Source organism: Rhinopithecus roxellana, chromosome 20 (genome assembly GCF_007565055.1).
Source record: "Rhinopithecus roxellana isolate Shanxi Qingling chromosome 20, ASM756505v1, whole genome shotgun sequence".
Classification (NCBI taxonomy): Eukaryota; Metazoa; Chordata; class Mammalia; order Primates; family Cercopithecidae; genus Rhinopithecus; species Rhinopithecus roxellana.
The window spans coordinates 81,577,838-81,591,116 of NC_044568.1; the positions used below are offsets into that span (position 1 = coordinate 81,577,838).

General features: G+C 38.6%; 1 protein-coding gene across 6 annotated transcripts in view; it reads left to right on the plus strand.

Moving 5' to 3' along the window:
* The window catches only part of MRTFB (myocardin related transcription factor B), a 213,888-nt gene that overhangs the window by 17,311 nt on the left and 183,298 nt on the right, over positions 1-13,279 (plus strand). For all 6 annotated transcript variants that reach the window (XM_010366553.2, XM_030924875.1, XM_030924872.1 and 3 more), the window contains exon 2: positions 146-206. The gene's annotated coding sequence lies outside the window, so the exon portion shown is untranslated. The remainder of the gene's footprint in view (positions 1-145; positions 207-13,279) is intronic.

Consider the following 13,279-nt stretch of genomic DNA (forward strand, 5'->3'; position numbering starts at 1 on the left):
TTCCTTACCATTCTATTTTAATAACTTCTATTTTGTTATTTCCAGTTTATCTTAGACTTCACATTCTCCAGGAGATACCACCATGTCTGGCATATAGCAGGTGCTCAATAAAAAGTAATTTTTGCCTTTTTTTTTTTTTTTTCAGGTTCTCAATAAAGGTGCTAAGAAAGAGAATGTAAGACAGGAAAATAAATATTCTTACTGAGGTAAGTTTTTTAATAATTGTTTTAACAAAGAAGCTGTAATTTATTTTTTTTTTTACTTCCTCTCACACTCTGCTTTCTTGAGGTCTAACAGGGAGATTGTTTTAGGAATGGTTAAGTTCATGGAACCTACAATTCTTAAGGTAGATGCCAGGAATGTGGGCTGTTCAAATAAGTTCATTTGACGTTTTCGACCTCTTCGAATCTAATCTTTAAATTCCTGTTTTCTCATGGTTTTAAAGCATGGTACTGAGAAGGAAATCTAGCAAGTAGAAACCCATAGCTATTTGGTGGTTATATATACTTTACAGCATTCAGTGAGTACTTTTTTCTTAAAATAGAGAGTTGAAAGAATTTTAAGCTGCTTTTGGTGAGATAGGAACACTTCTTTTTCTTAAATAAAATTCTGGGGTTTTTTATTATAATAATGAAAAAAAATTCTATCAGTGTAAAACAACATAATGATAAAAGTTAGCATCCAACTTCTGCCACCAAGAAATGATTGCTATTAATATTTTGGTGAACATACTTTTAGAAATCTATCTGTGGATATAGAAGAATTAATATACAAAATTTTAAATAAATTGGTTTCCTGTATATAGTAGCCTTTTTTAATGCAAAAATATGTTTTGTACATCTCTCTGCAGGAATTGGAAAAGATATGCATAATCATACATGATGATTTTACTGGCTGCCTAATGTTCCATCTTTTAGAGGCACCATACTTTATGCCTTTGATGACCTTTTAGATCGTTTCTAGTTTTCCCTTGTTGTAGATAAAGATGTATTGATCAACCCTCTGCTTATATCATTGTATACTTGTTCATTTCTCTTCTTAAATGTGTAACTGCTGGGTCAGAGATTATACACATATAAAATGTTAAGACATGGCTAACCTGTCCTCCAAAGAGACTACCAGTTTCTAACCCCACTCAGAATCCACTAGAGTCCTGCTTTCCATATGCTTGCCCACACAGAGTTTTGTTAATGTTTATGTGTGTGTAACTTTTTTCCAAATTTGTTTATTTTACATAGACAAATAAAATTGTATGTATGTATTGTGTACAACATGTTTTGAAGTATGTGTACGTTGTGGAATGTTTCAATCTAGCTAATTAAATTATGCATTACCTCACATAGTTACCGTTTTTGTGGTGAGAACGTCTTTGTATTTACTCTATTTTTGGAAGAATACAATATATCGTAATTAACAGTAGTCACTGTGCTGTACAATAGATCACTTTAAATTATTCCTTCTAACTGGAATTTTGTATTCTTTGACTAACATCTCCACACCACCACACGCCCCCGACCTTCTAACGCCTCTGGTAACCATCATTCTACTCTCTTCTTCTATGAGATCAACTTTCTCCGATTCCTTATATGAGTAAGAACATGTGGTATTTGTTTTTCTGTATCAGGCTTATTTCACTTAAGGTAATGTTCTCCAGGTTCATCCATGTTGCCACAAATGACAGGATTTCCTTTTTTATAGTTGAATAGTACTCCATTGTGTATATATGCCACATTTTCTTTATCCATTCATCTGTTGATGGACACCTAGGTTGCTTCCGTATCTTGGCTGTTGTGAATAGTGCTGCAGTAAACATGAAAGTGCAGATTATCTCTTTGACATACTGATTTCATTTCCTTTGCATAAATACCCAGTAGTGGGATTGCTGTATCATATGGTAGTTCCATTTTTAATTTATTTGAGAAACCCACACACTGTTTTCCATAATGGCAATAATTTACATTCCTCCCAACAGTGTTCAAGGGTTTCTTTGTCTCTACATTTTTGCCAGCATTTGTTACCTTTTATCTTTTTGATAGTAGCCATTCCGACAGGGGTCGGATATGCAGAAACAGGGTCTCACTTTGTTAACCCGCCTGGTCTTGAACTTCTGGTTTTCAAACTATCCTCCTGCCTTGGCTTCCCAAAGTGCTGGGATTTGAGCCATTGCACCCAGCCACAATCTTGAATAAAATAAAAATGTTGGAGGTATCACACTACCTGATTTCAAATTGTACTATGAAGTTATAGTAACCTTTTATCTTAGCCAGTAACCTTTTATCTTAGTAGCCAGTCCGACAGGAGGCGATATCTCATTGTGGCTTTAACTTGGATTTACTAGTGCTGTTTAACACTTTTTCATGTATTTGCTGGCTATTCGTATGCTGCTTTTTGCTTTTTTTTTTTTTTTTTTTTTTTTTTTGAGATGGAGTTTCACTCTTCTCACGCAGGCTGGAATGCAGTGCTGCGATCTTGGCTCACTGCAACCTCCGCTTCCCGGATTCAAACAATTCTCCTGTCTCAGCCTTGCAAGTAGCTGGGATTACAGGCATCTGCCACCATGCCCGACTGACTTTTGTGTTTTCAGTAGAGACGGGGTTTCACCATGTTGACCAGGCTCATCTTGAACTCCTGACCTCAGATGATCCACCCTCCTTAGCCTCCCAAAGTGCTGGGATTCAGGCATGAGCCACCACACCTGGACATTTTATGCTTCTTTTGAGAAATGTCTATCCAGGCTAGAGTGCAGTGGTGCAATCACGGCTCACTACAACCTTGACCTTCCAGGCTCAAGTGATCCTCCCACCTCAGCCTCCCAAGTAGCTGGGACCACAGGCACATGCCACCACACTCTGCCAAATTTTTTGTGTTTTTTGTAGAGACAGTGTCTCGCCATGTTGCCCAGGCTGGTCTCAAGACTCCTGAACTCAAGCAGTCCACCCGCCTTGGCTTCCCAAAGTGCTGGGATTATAGGTGTGAGCCACCACCCTTGTCCATTTTTTAATCGGATTTTTTTCTTGCTGTTGAGTTAAATTTCTCACATATTTTGGATGTTAACCCCTTACCAGATGTATAGTTTGCAGATATTTTCTCCCATTCTTTAGGAAGTTTCTTCACTGTTGATTGCTTTCTTTGCTGTGCAGAAGTTTATTAATTTGGTATAATCCCATTTGTCGATTTGTGCTTTTGTTGCCTGTGTTTTGGGGTTCATATCTAAAAATCATTGTCCAGACCAATGTCATGGAACTTTTCCTCTATGTTCTCTCCTAGGAGCTTTATGATTTCACATCTTACATTTAAGTCTTTAATACATTTTGAGTTGGTTTTTGTATATGATGTGAAATAAGGATCTAATTTCATTCTCCTGCATGTGGGTATCCAGTTTTGCCAGCACCATTTAGAAGAGACTGTCCTTTCCCCATTGTTTATTCTTGGCACCTTTATCAAAAATCAGTTGACTGTAAGTGCATAAATTTATTTCTGGGTTTTTTATTCTGTTCCATTTGTCTATGTCTGTATTTTAAGCTAGTACCATGCTGTTTGGTTACTGTAACTTCATAGTACAATTTGAAATCAGGTAGTGTGATACCTCCAACTTTTTTATTTTATTCAGGATTGTGGCTGGGTGCAGTGGCTCAAATCCCAGCACTTTGGGAAGCTACGGCAGGAGGATAGTTTGAAAACCAGAAGTTCGAGACCAGGCGGGGCAACAAAGTGAGACCCTGTTTCTGCAAAAAATAAAAATTAGCCAGGTGTGGTCATTTGTACCTGTAGTTCCAGTTACTTATGAAGCTAAGGTGGAAAGATTGCTTGAGCCAGGAGTTTGAGGTTGCAGTGAGCTACACGATTGTACCACTGTACTCCAGCCTGGGCAACAGAATGAGACTGTCTCAATAAAATAATAGTAATATATAAATAAAATAAAGTAAATAAAATAAGAAGATTGCTTTGGCTATTCATATCCTTTGGTAGTTCCATACAAACTTCAGGATTTTTTTCTCTTTCTGTGAAGAACGTTATTGGTATTTTGATAAGGATTGCACTTAATCAGTAGTGCACTTTGGGTAGCATGGGCATTTTAAAAATATTCTTTTGATCCATGAGCATGGGATGTCTTTCCATTTACTTGTGTCTTCAGTTTCTTTTACTGATGTTTTAGTTTTCGGTGTAGAAATCTTGGCTGGGCGCGGTGGCTCAAGCCTGTAATCCCAGCACTTTGGGAGGCCGAGACGGGCGGATCACGAGGTCAGGAGATCGAGGCCATCCTGGCTAACACGGTGAAACCCCGTCTCTACTAAAAAATACAAAAAACTAGCCGGGTGAGGTGGCGGGCGCCTGTAGTCCCAGCTACTCGGGAGGCTGAGGCAGGAGAATGGCGGGAACCCGGGAGGCGGAGCTTGCAGTGAGCTGAGATCCGGCCACTGCACTCCAGCCCCGGGAGACAGAGCGAGACTCCGTCTCAAAAAAAAAAAAAAAAAAAAAAAAAAGAAATCTTTTACCTCCTTGGTTCAATTTATTCCTAAGTATTTTATTTTTTTGATAACTCTTGTAAATAGGATTATTTTCTTGATTTTTTTTTTCAGATAGTTCATTGTTAGTATACAGAAGTATTACTGATTTTTGTATGTTGATTTTGTATCCTGCAAATTTACTAAATTCATTTATTAGTTCCAACAGTTTTTTTTTTGGTGGAGACTTTAGGGTTGTCTGTATGTAAGGTCATGTCATCTGCAAACAGGAACAGTTTTACTTCTTCCTTTCTTAATTGGATGCCTGAATCCTGAAGCCACTGAGGGTATCAGAAGCCCAACCCTGCTGTCGTTGGCTGGCAGTGATGTGGACTGGAAATGGAGTCTGTCTCATAGGGGATACAGGTTTCCACCTGGATCCAGGACAGGTCTGAAGGCACAGTCCCCGGGTACTGGCCTAGAGTCAGGGGCCATGGAGGTCTTCTGGGTACTGGGTTTTATTATGTTGGGCCTGGTGTTAGGATTCAAGGCACAGTCCTATGCTTACTTACCTCTCTTTCCCCCATCTGATGGTATCTCTCTCCACACTGTGCTGCCTATGGTTGGGGGTGTGGGTGATGTGGGTAATGTAAAGCTATCCTTTCTACCACCTTCAGTGTGTCTTTTTTAATTTTTGTGCTATAAGCAGGTACTATAATCTCTCACTTGTTTTTCTTAGCTCTTGAGAAGGTGTTTTCCGGGATGGATAGTTGTTCGAATTGATGTTTCTGCCCTGGGACGAATACTGGAGAGTCTTGTTCCACCATCTTGCACCGCCTTCTTTTGTATGTAACCTGTTAATCTTTTTAATCTTTGGCAATCCAATAGGAGACAAAAACAGTATTTTTTTGAGATAACAAGGTTTCTAATTGGAATATACCTTTTAGGTTTTCAAAGACCTCCAATTTGATATTTTTACTAACGTGAAGAGTTTTCTTATTGAGAAAATACCTGTGGTTCTCATGCATAGATGAAACGCTCTTGGATTTTAAATGTGATGAGAGTGTTGAAGTATGTTGAATTCTTTGTTTTTCATCTGTTGCCTTCATTAACTCATTATAAATACTTTTAAACTATAGGTCAACTGACTGTTACTATTTCCAATACTGAAAGTTTTCCTCCATAGAGAACTCTCCCTTTGTTTTTTACTCACTTATAGTGCAGTTTCAAGAAGCTTTAAGGCTAGGCACAGTATCTAACACGTGTAATCTCAGCACTTTGGGAGGCCGAGGCAGGTGGACTGCTTGAGCTCAGGAGTTCAAGACTGGCCTGCTCAATAACATAGTGAAATCCCATCTCTGCAAAAAATGCAAAATTAGCTGGGCATGGTGGCTCACGCCTGTCATCCCAGCTGTTCAGGAGGCTGAGGCAGGAGGGTCACTTGAGGCTAGGACGTGGAGGTTGCAGTGAGCCAAGAACATGCCACTGCACTCCAGCCTGGGCAACAGAGCGAGACCCTGTCTTGAAAAAAATTAAAAAGATAAATAAAGAAGCTTTAAAGACTACTTTCTTAACATGCCTCAAACATGGATATCAATTGTAGAATAGCATGTAGAATATGACTTACAAACTTGGGTAATGATACTGAGTTATGTGGATTATGAATATGCATTCATATGTAAACCTATGTTTACTGATGTTGAATCTCTTCTGTCTAAATGATTTTAACAGTTTCTGATGTGTGATCTTTAATTTTATATTTGCCTTAGATTTTATTTTAATCAAGTAAGATTTACTTGAGGAAGGTTTCATATGAAACATATATCAACTTTGTCATTGACCTATGGTTGTTCTTTAACTTAATAAAAAGCCAATTAACCATCAGGAGCTATTTCAAACAAGAAAATCAGAGAGCCAGCGTAGGCAATATAGTGAGACCCTGTCTCTACAAAAAAAAAAGTTTAAATTAAAATAAGAAAAAATTAACAGGGCATGGTGGCAAATACTTATAATCCCAGTTACTCAGGAGGGTGAGGTGAGATGATTATTCGAACCCAGAGTTGGAGACCATCCTGGACAATATAGCAAGATCTCATCTCTTAAAGGAAAAAAGCCAATTAAAAGTCACCTTTTTTTCTTCAGATAGAAAATACATCTTCTGGCCAGGAGTGGTGGCTCACCCCTGTAATCCCAGCACTTTGGGAGGCCAAGATGAGTGGATCACCTGAAGTCAGGAGTTCGAGACCAGCCTGGCCAACGTGGTAGAACCCCGTCTCTACTAAAAATACAAAAAATTAGCCCAGCGTGGTGGCAGGCGTCTGTAATCCCAGCTACTTGGGAGGCTGAGGCAGGAGAATCACTTGAACCCGGGGAGCAGAGGTTGCAGTGAGCCAAGATCGCGCCACCGCACTCTAGCCTGGGCAATAAGAGCAAAAGTCCATCTTAAAAAAAAAAAAAAAAAAGGAAAATATAGCATTTAATAATATAGATTGCCTTTAATGTCATTGCTTTTCTTTTCATTCCAAGTTAACATTGTTGACCATATACCACCAAATCAGGGACCAAGTAGTACAACTGGTATTTTAGTCACCGGTTTACATCTAGCACCTAATATAATACCTGGCATGCACACGGCAAACACCCACATTGTGTTTGAAGGAATTAATGGTTGGTAAATACTGTCATTGTTAGAATTAGGATGGAAATGAGAAGTGCCTTAAATTTTAATTTGGATAAGAAAACTAGCATCTGTGATTTTTATATGTACTTAAATCTAAACATAGACAATTACAGTGATACTTGCTACCATAACATTTTGTGACATTTTGTTTGAAATGTTGAATTGGCCTGTATCCCATTTATTTTCCAACTCTGCTTTTTTGTTTGTGTGTCTTTGTTGTTGTCAAGGGAAAAGTAAGTATCTTAACTAGGTAGGATACTAGATCTTGTTAAATAATCAGATTTATGTTTCATAGTATAGACATGGGAAAGTTTTTCATAGTTATGTTATTTGAAGACAAGGCTGAAATGAATGTCCCAAAATAAATTTTTAATTATAATGGAGATACATTGAGCTATATTTTAATTGTGGCTCAGCATTTCATTAAAAATAGAAACAGAGAAGTTGATTGCTAGCCTTTGAGAAGAATGGATAATACATCTTTGTCCAGTATCCTGTCTTTTAAGTCTTTCTGACTCCTAACCAATTTTTCACAGCCAAACTAAACAGAGGAGATGGAATAATTAATAGATTGAAGCAGTGTTTTTGCCTCTCTTTTCATACACTTTGTTTCTGTTGGAATATGGGATTCCAGAGAGTTCATGAGCTAGTTTTAATCACTATTTGAGCAGCAGTTATTTTTCCATGTATAACATCTTATATTGACTAAATAATCCTCTAGCAATTTTTATTTGCACTTTAATTTGCTTAGCATCCCCTTTCTTAATAAATAATCCAAAGTTAAATGTAGGCAGACTTGAAATAATTGAGTCTTCAATAGTAGGGACTAAATTAATGAAGTTTTTCTAGGCTTTAAAACTCTGATATCTTCTTGTGGCTAATGGTATAATCTTGTATTTGTTTTCTAAAATAGCCAAATTTCTGGTTTCTTCAATCTTTTTTATGTGGCAGTGTAGGAATTTGCTTATATGGTAGTTATCATTTTACTGATGACTTTATTTAATTGCATGCTTTAAAGCCCTGATTCTAAAAATACTCCTGGAAAGTGAGGAATTACTACAGTAAACAGAAGTCTTAATGAAAATTAAGGCTTTATTATTTATTTCTCCTCTTAGCTGCATTTGTAATAATTTTTACATTGTACTTAAACAGAAAGTTTAAGACTTTTTCAGCATCTTTAATGACTTGGATTTTGTGCATTTGCAACAGTTTCTTCCTATTTTAGGCACAAAGCTTAAAGTTTAGTCTGGCAGGGGAAGTAGTCATTTGATTGAAAAGTTGGGCAGAGGAGAAAAGTTTTGTCTTCATATACAGAATTTGTAGCAGTAGAATATTCAGATGGAGTTATATTAAACTCTAACCCTGGGAAAAAAAATTGAAGTGCTTGTATGCAGTACAGAGAATAGATCTCTAGCAAAGCCAATGCTCAGGGCTTACTTCTGTAGTATCTGCAGCTGAACTGGTCTCTCCCAAGAGTATTCTCAACTCAAAGTCTTAAGAGTAGAGTTTGGAAAAGGGAGGAGAGAACAGTAGCTTTGGGCCGTCCATGATGAGCTCAATAGTCAGTGAAACTCTCTAGGTTAAGGATATGTACTTAACCTCCGAATGTCCTATTCCCCTTGAGAAATTTCCTTCCTTCCTAACTCTGGGCACTTTGCTTAGTGTTGTGGGATGCTGGAAATTTATCTTGAGTTGAGGAGAGTGAGTCTGACTGTATTGCTGCAGAGTCTAGGCTACTCTCTTTAAATAGATGTCCAACGTGGGAATATGGCTGAAAACCATCAGTTCCTTCCTTATCATAGCTAGGCAATGGCAAATATTAGAAATGCAAGCTTTTCCTTCTTCATTTTGCTCGGAGAGGACACCTAGTTCAAGGTGAAGATTATGTGTTTGTGTATGTTAAACCCAGTAAGTTTTATTTTAAATATATTTCAGTCTGTTCTAATGTAACAAAGTTCTTCAGTCTGATTGTTCTAGCAGCTATCACTCAAACATTAATTGCTGTCAGTGTGAAAGGATATCCTCCTACATCTTTTTTGGCATACTTGAAACCATCCCACTTCCTTTTTCTTTTACCTTAAGAACTGGTAACTGACACTTGAGAATTACAATCAGATTGCATCAATCTTTATGGAAAGGTTGCCAATTATTGCACTGCAAAATATGCATTTTCCTCTAATAGTAAGTGTTTCTCTTCATGTGTCTCTCAGTTCAGTGCTTTTAAATACCTCTTAGGTGAATGAATGCTTTGTGCCATGCCCTGATTTAATACATTTGAAAGATTGTATTCATGGCTTTGTTACCTTCAAGTCTATGTGAGGTGGAGATGGATGGAGGGGAATAATTTATGTAATGCGAAATCTTCATAGGATCTTTTGATTGATTAGATTTCTGTCCTTGGGTAGAAGAAGGATGCCAGTGGCCATTACTTATACTGTGATATAAACTCTAAAATGAGCATGTTCTTTGAAGAGTTAAGAGCAGTGAGGAATTTTATGGTGGGGAATGTACATTGAGCCTTGTACGATGTCTTTTGTGTGCATTACCTCATTTTGTTTTCACAACAGTTCTGTGAGGATAGATTTCATTACCCCAGTTTTAAAGAGTAGAAGGACTCAATGAGATTGTGAAATCAGGACTTGGGCATGCAGCTTGTAGGTTAAAAACAAAACAAAACGGGGCCAGGCGCGGTGGCTCAAGCCTGTAATCCCAGCACTTTGGGAGGCCGAGACGGGCGGATCACGAGGTCAGGAGATGGAGACCATCCTGGCTAATACGGTGAAACCCTGTCTCTACTTAAAAATACAAAAAACTAGCCGGGCGAGGTGGCGGGCGCCTGTAGTTCCAGCTACTCGGGAGGCTGAGGCAGGAGAATGGTGTAAACCCGGGAGGCGGAGCTTGCAGTGAGCTGAGATCCGGCCACTGCACTCCAGCCTGGGTGGCAGAGCAAGACTCCGTCTCAAAACAAACAAACAAACAAACAAACAAACAAAGCAAAACTGTGACTTGAGTACACATCTCTCTGGCTCTAAAATCCATGCTTTTCTTCCCTAGGACAGGGAGAGGTGGTGTTAGAATGCTTGAAAGTTGTTAGAATGTTGCCGTTGTAGACCATGGAAATGCTGAACAGAATGAAGATAATGCTACTTTATGAGCACCCCCACCATCATTTTCACCATCCTCTTTATTTCTAATGCTCTTCAACATCAACTCATGAAGCTGAGGAGCCTGCCAGGGTGTCTGGCTCATCATGTTCAATACAGCAGAGACTTGTTTAATTTAGCAGCGCTCTGAGATGAAAGCTTCATGACTGCCAAGTACAAACAGACCTTCTGCGGGATGTTAATTTGGTTATAGGAGAGAATGCTTGTTTTTCCTTGCTGTGTGCTAATAAAGAAGCTGGCACATTTTTTTCATGAGTAAAAAGGACTTTGACTTGTTAAATCTGTGTAATCAAAGAGAAGTAAGCAGTTCTGATAAACATTTTTCTTTGTGCCGTCTTTGGTTAATTCCATTCTGTACCTGCCAGCAAATTGCAAATTGCATGCTGTTTTGTTCTTTCCTCTTTTTTATTTTGGATTTGGTTTTATGGTTGGTCACTGTAGGGATTTATTGGTAGGAAAATAAACTATTTCCTCATTTGAACAGCTTGTGTGTTTTTACAACAGGTTATCCTGTAGCAAGCAGAATGATTCAACAGGCCTCTGCACAGAGGTGTTACTATATGACTTTGACCATTTTAAATAATAACAGCTTTATTGAGATATAATTCATATACTATAAAGTTTACCCTTTTAAAGTGTAGAACTCAGTGATTTTTAGTATACTCACAGAGTTGTACACCCATCACTTCTGACTAATTCCAGGACACTTTCATCACCCCAAAAAGAAATCCCATACCTACTCTCCATTCTCCTCTCTGTCTCTCTTGCCTCTAGCAGCCACTCATCTACTTTCTATCTCTGTGGATTTACGTATTCTGGACGTGCCATATAAATGGAATCATAAAATATGTGACCTTTTGTGTCTGGCTTCTTTCTACATTGCAGCATGTATCAGAACTTCATTCCTTTTTATTGCTTAGTATTCTATTGTATGGACAATACTACATTTTGCTTATTTCTTCATCAGTTGATGGACATTGTGGTGGTTTCCACTTTTCGGTCGTTATGAATCATACTGCTGTGAACATTTGCGTATGCATTTTCTAGTGGACACAGGTTTTCATTTCCTTTGGGTATATACCTAGGAGTGGAATTGCTGGGTTATATGGTAACTCTGTATTTAACTTTTTGAGGAACTGCCCGTCTGTTTTCCAAAGTGCACCTGCTTTTGTGTGAAGGTGCACCTTTTTCGTTCTCAGCAATATTTGAGGGTTCCAATTTCTCCACATCGTTGCCAACACTTTTCCATGATTGTATTTTTCATAGTAGCCATCCTAATGGATGTGAAGTGGTGTCTCATTATTTTGATTTGCATTCCCTGATCACTAATGGTATTGAACATCTTTTCATGTGCTTTTTGGCCACTTGTATATCTTTGTTAGAGAAATACCTATTCAAATTATTTGCCCATTTTTTAAATGCACTGTCTTTGTATTGAGTGGTGATAGTTCTTTATATATTTTGTATACACACACATACCCCCAAACACCCCCACCCTTATCAGATATCTGAATTGTGAGATCTTTTCTCCCATTCTGTGATTGTCTTTTCACTTTCTTCATGTTGTTCTCTGAAGCAAGTAGTGTTTTAATTTTGATGAAGTCCAATTTTCCAATTTGTTTTGGTTGCTTGTGCCGTTCTCTCTGTCGGAAATTTTCTTTAAGTTAAAAAATTACACCTTATTTCTAGACATCTCCCATTTTAAAAATTTGTACAAAATTAAATAGTTTATTAACTATACAATGAGTAAGAGGTATTAAACGTCTTTTGTGTTGCAGATGTTCTCAGCTCATTCAGTGTGAGAAAACCAAATTTCCTAACCTTACACGCAGTGTGCTTTTTTGTTTTTTAAATCAGAGAGATGTCTTTTGTTGTTCTGCGTCATTCAAAATGCACGCATCATCCCATGAACATTTATGTGTCTAATACATACTGAGCACTTTGTGGGGCTTGGGGATTCAGAGGTGAGTGGAACGTGGCCCTATCTTTAGGAATAGGAACTCACATTGCCATGCTGGAAGCTTCCACAGAGGACCATGGTAGTGCCAGGCGGGGAAGGCAGCAGTCTCCTCTTTCGGGTGAGAATGCTTTATAGAAGAGTTGGTGCTGGTGCTCAATCTGCAAAGATGGGTGGGTGATCAGAACTTTTTGTTACAGTCTATTAGTCTGTCTTCTGGTTACTTCCTGCTGTGTACCCCAAGTACGCTAGCACCAGATACCTCACAACAGCCATACCTAGGATTATTGATATAATAAAATGTAGACAGAGGTGTGATGACTCTGATGCCTAAAAGTGAGCCCAAAGAAAACCACTTTAATTTTTTCAGGTTTTCAAAATCAGTTCAGCATGGGGTGTGTGTGTGTGTGTGTGTGTGTGTGTGTGTGTGTAGTTTTCTGTATAGTCAAAGAGTATGAAATACGAGGCAAGGAGTGACAGTTGCTTGGTTGGAGAGGAAGATTGATTATAGACAGTTGGATGTGTCCCATTAAGGAATTTAGATTTTGCCCTCAGTGATGGGGAGCCATTGAAGAGTCCAGCAGCGGGGAGGTGATAGGGTCACTCTAGTTACTATACTATGAATGCTGGATGCGAGGGGCAGGTCTAGAGACAGGCAACCCATTAGACTGTCACACGAGTCCAGGTGACAGTTGATAAGGATGTGAACTAGGGCACTGGTGGTAGAGTTGTAGAAGACAGAGGCTGGAAATGTTTAGGAGTTACTAGTCAGGGCTCTTGACTGCAAGTTAACAGAAACCTCACTCAAACTATCTTGAGTTAAAAGGGGAGCTAATTGGAAGATTCCTGGAGAAGGTTGCAAAAGGAATGAAGTGCTGCAGAAACCAGCACAATTTCAGGGACCTCAGAGATTAGAAGTGGTACGTTGTCACAGGGCAGGAGCCATCTTCACAGTCACCAACCACGAGGAAGGAAACAGTTTTTCCCTCCCAGCTTTGGTTTTAAAATCCCAGGGGCACTCTTGGCCTTGGGA